Here is a 6,894-nt window from a genome sequence, read left to right as displayed (position 1 = left end):
TATGTTTCTTAAGCCATTTGCGGTGCAGCTGCATCTGGTGCGTGTTGCATTTTTTTTTTTTGTACATTCAAAATAGTCTTTATTAACAGCAGATGATGAGTCAGAATGAAATATTTGATTAATATCATTTTTTTACATTTGAAAGATACCCTTTAACCTGTTTGTCTTTGCATCCCCTTGTGACCACAATGCTATTCTCTCTCTCATGAGCTGGTCAGAGACACTCAAAGGTCTTCGGGTCATTCCACATTTACATTTGCCTCATTTAGCAGACGTCCTTATCCAAAGTACTTTCTGTGCATCGAAAAATATGCAGATGTTTCTGAAATGTCAACTTCAAGAAGCTTTTTCAGGCAAAGTGGATGACTGCGGTAAAGTTAAATGTCACAGTGTAACTATATCAAAGTCTATAACTGATAGAACCGAATGTATCCACCTACACAAGAAAGGCAAAAAAAAAGTAAATCTTTTCAAAAATGATTAAAAACATGGTGTCTCGCCGTGTCCGAAAGCGAGCAGACAGGCTCAGAAACCCATCATGACCATAGCATCATATGGCTCGATCTGGGTTAAGAATGAATGAGAGCTTAATAGTAAGGTCACAGCATGCAGCGATGCACCAAGCATAACTCTTAAACATTCGCACACATTCGCATGCATTCGCACTCTTCCTCCCACAGTTAACAAGCAGCACCAACACATAATGTCATTTTAAGAGTTTAACTTCAGATTTGTTTTCTAGCGAGAGCGTGACAGGCGGCCTCTCCCTGCATGGAGTGCAGCTTTTTTTTCTTTTTTTTTCTTCCCCAACAAAAAAAAGTTTCCTTTTTCTGATTTCCATTCCCAAAAGTGGCCGACTATGACAAATGCAACCGTGATGGACGTCACCATGTCATAAGCACAACACCGGCGATTCCCAAACGCCATGCACACCGCACACAAATTCAATATCCACTCATTCTAATGCTTGATGGCTGAATGACAGCTTTCAAGAGAGTTAGCGTCCCCCATCGTCAATTAGGAGCAAACCTCATTGACACGCATAAAACCAAGCCATCCTGCAGTTGTGGCAATTGCAGCCATGACAGTTTATCATTATCCATGAAAACCGCCGGGTTTTGCAAGCACTACACTTTTTCAATGGCCCTCCTCAAGTGAAGAGTCACTCAATTTTTGTGTGTCTATTAATTTGCACATGATTATTATTATTTTTTTTCTCAGGGCCAAACACTCATTTCATTTAACTGCCTCGAACCGAAGCATTAATTGTGCTTTTACATTTTTTCCCTCCCATCCTTTTAGTAGGCTTATTTTTTAACTAAACTGTAAAATATGAAATTAACGTTTTTTTTTTATATTTTAAAATGAATAAAATTTTTAAAAATACAGAAAAATCCACTCTTGGTAGATTGTTAAAACAAAACACCACTGTTATGGTTAGACTATTTTGGGGTCAGGCAGAAGAATCCCAAATCTTCAGCTATAGATTTCACCAAAATTGCTGCATTGCAACAACATTAAAGTGTAAAATTCAACCATATACTTCACATCAAATGTGAACACAGAAACGCTGAACCATTTTTCCATTTCCAATCCATTAAATTAATTTATGGCCAATAAAAAGTAAAAAAAAAAAATGTGTGTGTTTATTTTTATGGGCCATAGATTATTATAATGGAATAAAAATGAGAAAATCATAGAAATTCTAGAAATTGGAAACCCATAATTATATGGTGACAACGTCAAAAGGTTTGGAGACATTTTTTAAGTCTATAGTCTTTCCTGATTTGTATTTCTTTCTACAGTGTAAAACAATGCTGATGGCGTCCAAAATATGCAATAATCCCATTTGAACAGTTGATAGTGAGATGTATCTACTACTTACACTCTGTAAAGCCCTCATGATGGCTCTATAGGGTGCTGTTTGTTAATTGGTGATTGTTGAGGCTGGTGACTCCAAATAAACTTCTCCTCTGCAGCAGTGGTAGAGTTAGAGTAGAGTAGGGTAGAGTTTTGGTCTTGCTTTCCTGGGAAGGTCTTCATGAGAGACAGTTTCATCATGGTGCTTGAAGGATTTTGAAAATGCACTTGACACAATACTGTTCTTGCAAGAACTATTCCAGAGCATCTGACCTCCCTGTCTTAAAGTAACAACTTACTGTTGTTACTTAATTACCTAATGCCATATGTGTCGTTTCATACTGTAGCTTAATCCAGTATTGTTGTAGAATGTAGAAAATAAATTCCAACTCCAGTCCAAACTTTTGACTGGTACTGTATATACTGTATCTATCAGAGTGTTGATGAATTTTCAATGCATTATTCAGAGTAAAGCGATAATGTGTTGAATATCCAAATGATATAAATTCAAACTGGAGAAGCAGTGATCATTTTTATTGATTCATTTTTAGAAAGCTTGGCAGAAATGTGTGAAAAGTGTGCATCTTAGGATGCAAGGAAAAAAAATGCAGGAATGGAAGAGTTTTAATTACAAGCAGGTGTTTTGGAAAAAATAGACTAAAAATAAATTGTAAAAAAAAAAAAGTAGGCAAGAACAAACAAAAATAATAATGGGAATAAAGGGAAAAAAACACTGTAACATCTGTACTTCAAGGAACAAAACTTTAAGGTTATGGCCATAACCATATTTAGGTTTTAATCCAAATACAGAATTAAACATTTGAATAAAGATTTAATTAGAGTCCGTCTATAATATTCATGATATATTCCTATAATAGAAATTCTATAATAGTTTTTTCTTTTTTTTTTTTTTTTTTTCTTTTTTTTTGTTTGTTTTAGTTTATGTCTGTCTCACCCACACTTAATCAAAAAGACTGTGTTCATTCCAGGACTCTTATTCACAATATGCATATCCTCAACATCCTTAAAACACATATAGCACTCTTTTTTTTTTTTTACTATACACATAATATTAACAGCCCATTAACATTAACACATTAACATTGATTATCACTCATATACCAGTAAACTGGTGACAGGATCATGGGCACTCACAGCTCATTTATTGCTTTATGTGTGGATCAAAGGCCAGCCCTCCTGGCCCGATCCCCCAGAAATGCCAATGCAACACTAATCATTGAAAAAAGTCAATGCTGGCTAAGATAGATAGGCCCCAGAACCCAGTGCACCACAGGTCACCACACGTGGGAACCAGCAGGCAAAAAAGAGCCAAAGGCCGCCGACCCCGTCCCCAGATCCTAATTCGATCAAGCACACATGGACAAATAAATCTGATCCACGGAGGTGTCACCCCACAACCCACAGCACCCCCAGTCCTGGTGCCAGACACCACAGCCAAACCCCAGATGTCTTGTAAAGTCATGCTCTGAGGGCCCAGAGCTGCACACTGGGAACCTACAGAGTACTGGGCATAATATTATGGCTAATCATTGTGTATAGTCAAAGAAGTGTTTCATAAGGCATAATTGTTTTAATTATTATTTATACTAAGGAAAAAAAACATCAGTTTCGATGTAATTAAGATAGGTTCACCCTGTAGCTTGGAGCATACTAGATAAGAATATTTCTCTGATGGATAGATTTAATTTAATTACAAACTGTAGATGGTTAGATTTCATTTGGCCAAAGACATTTATATAATGAAGGCTTGAATAATGTACTTGAAAATGATACTTGGGTAAAAGTCTGACTAAAGTGGGAAGTTGTAACCTTAGCAGCAGAGCCTTTAGCAGGTGCTTCCGTGATGGTATCAGCCATTGTTGGTTCTACTGTGACAAAATGGGCCTTCTGCGCTTAATAGTGGGCAAAATACATGCAAGATCTCACCAACTCGAACTGGTGCAGTAACGAGGACTGAAGATGCTTAGGAGAAATGTATTGGAGAAAACGTATACATTATATTTAGGAAATGTAGTGGAGTACAAGTGAAAGTTGCTAGAAATATAAATAATTAAGTAAATTACAGTCATTCATTTATTCATTTATCTAGACCACTTACTCAGTACAAGCACGCACGCACATAAAAAAAAACTTACTTAAATATTTCAGATGTCAATGATATCTGATATTATAGTATCATTTTTTGGCATAGTGGTTAGCACTGTGGCCTCGCACATCCAAGGTCAAGGATTTGATATACGTAGAAATTGCATGTTCTCTCCCCGTGCATGCTGGGTTTCCTCCGGGTGCTCCGGTTTCCTCCCACAGTCCCAAAACTTTATTAGATTGAAGATTAGATTAACACGCGCTCCCAAATTGCATGTAGTGTATAAGTATCATGTGTGCTTGTGCCCTAAGTTCCCAGAGATAGGTTCAGGCCCCTTATGACCCTAATAGAGAATGAGTAAGAGAGTGAATAATAATAATAATAATAATAATAAAAATAATAATAATAACTGGAGTTTTCCCACTTCATTTCATTCATTCATGCAGGTAGGTTTATGAAGCCTATACTCCTTTCCTATATAAAGTTCACAGTTTGTGTGTGTGTGTGTGCGTGTGTGTCTGCAGGTTACTTTACTTTGTTATTTTGGATACGTGTCTGCCAGAACAGTGAGACATACAGTATAGAGAGTTACTTTGCGAATGGCTCTAATCAGGGTCACTAAATATACTCATTGGACCACTCTCGCAAATTGCTTTTGAAATCCTTCGACTACCATTCCATTCCTTTTTCATTATAAGCCTCCTACTAAAAGCCGCATTTTGCTATTATTACATTAGCTCGATAAAATTCTTAACACCCACGGTCCTACAGCGGCTCTGACACGGCAAGGCTAGAAGTGAAATGGTGAATAAAAGCTTGGATTTGTTTTTGGTTGCGAGTAATTAAATGTGTTTTTCGGAGCTGCAGCATTGCTGCTCATGACATCTTCAAGCGCAGGGTTACCTTCACTTATTCTTCTGAATGATTCATAAGCTGAAATTCAATATTATTGGACTGGAGTGAGAGGACTCAAAAAAGTTGCACTACAAAACACTGCATTCTTTCATCTCGTGAAGTTTTTGCGTGGAGCAAGGGTCAATTAAGAGTCCTCTGGCAATGGTGAGGATGAATAATGCACCACGGGTCTGAAAAACCTTAGAGAGTTGCTTTACTTGTGTAGATTATCGACTCCAGTAGCAGTTTTTTTCCCCCCCCTCCTCTCCTCTCTCCTCAGGTGAAAAAGGACCCTTTGTCTGTGGTGTGTCTCTCACTGTGTATGCCTCAGTAGCCTGCAGGCAAAATGGGCCTAATTTGCACAGGTCTGTTCTGGGGCCAATTATTATAATACCAAATGTTCTGGAAACATGATTAAATAAATACATAAACAAACAACACAAATAAATAAATAAATAGGGATCTTAACAAGATCATCACATGCTCAAAAAAAGCATGATTTTTTTATTGTCTGCCTGGAAAGTTTAGCTCTTTAGTATCTTAACAGTGGCAAAAAAATCAAATATGACTTTGCTTAAAGGGAAGTAACAGGTCATCGGATTTTGTAAATACTTTTATTTATTACTCAAAAAAAAAACACACAACTGTTTTGTACGTGTTACATCATCATCAGAAGTACAGACTTTAGATTTTAGTCACAATCAAAAAAAATTAATTGTTCCTCACACTGACATTTTAGATATGATTTGGTTTGCACTTAATAAAGACCCTAGAAAGACTGGTCCTCCAGGACATGGCCCATCATTAGATCCTGCATGGGATTTTACAGACAGAACTTGCAGACAGATTATGGGTGATAATCACTGCCAAGGTTATGCATCTTAATCCTCACTCTAATGCACAAATTCAAGAGGAGTATCATTTAAAATGTTTAAAAAAATGACATTATTATTCCGAAATATGGTGTGTCGCCTGGTTACCTTCATACAGACAACACTAGATGTCAGTGTTCCTGCTAATGTGGGTTACTGGGGTTTGTTTGCTGATTTGTGGATTTTTTAGGTGTCTGGGTCAGAAATATGATCATGTGAAAGGATAAACGTTTAATGTTAAAAAGGGGAGGCTGACACACACACACACACACACACACACACACACATCATTGAATGCTGATAAGGCTGAGAGAGCAGGACGGACTAAAGGACTAAAGCACTGCTGCATCGTTCTCCTAATGTAGAGATGAAGCTAAATCCTGATTCCTTACTCAGCATGTTTTCATGCAGAAACTTAATAAAACATCAAGTTAAAATGACCATAATGAAATAAGTTCAAAGAAGAAAAAAGGCAACACTGCATGCCATTATATAATAATTGAAGACATCATGTTAATATTTGGATATTCAGGGTGGATTACTCACTCTCTCACTCACTCACTTAATCCTGTATAAAGGGTCGCAGGGGGCCTGGAGCCTATCCCAGGTAACCTAGGGCACGAGGCGGGGTACACCCTGGATAAAATGCCAATCTATCGCAAGGCACACACACACACACACACACACACACACACACACACACACACCAAGGCTTATCTAGACTTTCCACTCTCATGTAACTTCCTTGATCCATTCTACAGTCCAACACAGTGAATTATTTTTCTCAAAACAAAACAAAAAAGCTACTTATTTAAAACTTAACTTCGTGCAAGAAGGGGGGTCTTCGTGCAAAGGGGGGGGGGGGGGGGTCGGGGTTAAGAAAAACCCTTTGCGAACATATTAACTATTATTATACATTATATACAGTAGGTGGCAGGGTGGCATAGAGGTCAGCACGGTGGCTTTACACCGCCAGGGTCAGGGTTTCAATTTCCTTCTTGGGTGTACAGTATGTGCATGGAGTTTGCATGTTCTCTCCATGCTTGGTGGGTTTTATCTGTTTCCCTCCACTGTCCGAAAACATGCCGATGAGATCGGCATTCCCAAATGCATTCCTTGTATGTGTGTGTGTGTGTGTGTGTGTGTGTGCCCAGCAATGGA

This window comes from Clarias gariepinus, chromosome 12 (genome assembly GCF_024256425.1).
Source record: "Clarias gariepinus isolate MV-2021 ecotype Netherlands chromosome 12, CGAR_prim_01v2, whole genome shotgun sequence".
Lineage (NCBI taxonomy): Eukaryota > Metazoa > Chordata > Actinopteri > Siluriformes > Clariidae > Clarias > Clarias gariepinus.
Note: the sequence above shows the minus strand (reverse complement) of the source record.